Here is a 1,364-nt window from a genome sequence, read left to right as displayed (position 1 = left end):
TCTGATGTAAGTAATTGTTGTAAGTAAGTAAGTCCATTTCCAAAGAACTCATATGTCAAGTGAGTGATGTGGAGGTTCGACCACAGGTTATAAGTGAACAAAGTAACTGTGGTAGAAGTTCAACAATCCAAATAATGCTGCTAATTCCTGTTCGGTCTTTGCACAGGTGCAGTAGTCTTTGGGAGCATCGTGCGCAGCTTTTACCTTGTCCTCTGGTGGACAAGACACCAGATGCGTCATTGCGATGACCCAAGACTATGGCACTGGTGGCTCCAAATTGTCACATGTCCTTTGTAGCCGTATGCCAGATGTCAGAAAACAGGTAAGCACTTCTCTAAGATACTGAGCTAATACACTCTAAGAATGTCCCATAACATCATCAAAGTAAGGTATTCCAGAAAGTCGGGTTCTATGGAATGCCGGAAGGTTCCTGGAGCAACTAATATTCCAAACTAAAGACGCTTAACTCAAAATGTGCCTCGATGTGCCATGATAGTTTGTGTGTCAGCAACGTCCTTATTCCAGAGCAGCTGCTGATATGATTGGTCAAGGTCAGGATTAGCAAAAATATTACCGCCGAGCAGATCAGCAAGTAATTGACTTAAAACAGGTACCACAGAACACTTCTTTGTCACCCTGCTTTTGACTGGTACACAGATCCACAGGGGATGTCTTCCTGATCCTCAGGGTCCTTCAGCCCCAAACTTCAGTCAGTCCAGCAGGACATGTAATCCTTCACCAGTCCTGATATTCAACGTATGATCACTGATGAATTGTGATCTCCAGCAGCAGTACCTAACTGGTTTCTCATACCCAGCCTTCCAGGTGGTGCTTCAGCTACAGCTTTCCCACTGGACTCTCTTCTGGGGACTGAATTCTTCTCCAGGTCCTCACTCCAGCACTAATTTGCAGTTCTTGGATCTTGCCTTCTCTCTGACCCTCTGCTGTGGCAGCTCCACAATGTCTGCGATGTATAGAAGATACTCACTGGATCTTCCTAGAGAAGCTTAATTACTGTGATGAGATCAGGCCAGGCATTGTGCCTTGCTGTTAGCCTCTGATTTGCTGAGCTGCAGATGGTTGCTCTCAGGATTGCTCTCTCCTGAGTCTAGACAGCTTCCTGGAGCTCTGATCAGCCGTAGTTGCTTGATGGAGCGATCAGCGCATTTCTGTTCTTGGCTGGAAAGATATAAATGTATAAAGTGTGTCTAGTGATAATACGATGGGGCACTTACACTGGGACTTCTAAGAAGAGGAAGTTTCAGCAGAATAGCCTGGAACATGTTGGTATCCCTCTCTACTGTTATCTGGACTTTGAGAACTGTGGGTGTCTATGTCTGTGAGTGTCTGTGAGTGTCTGTGTG

The sequence above is a fragment of the Mixophyes fleayi genome, assembly GCF_038048845.1.
Source record: "Mixophyes fleayi isolate aMixFle1 chromosome 1 unlocalized genomic scaffold, aMixFle1.hap1 SUPER_1_unloc_2, whole genome shotgun sequence".
In the NCBI taxonomy this organism is placed as follows: Eukaryota; Metazoa; Chordata; class Amphibia; order Anura; family Limnodynastidae; genus Mixophyes; species Mixophyes fleayi.
The sequence above is the reverse complement of the archived record's forward strand: the minus strand, read 5'-3'. Positions refer to the sequence as shown.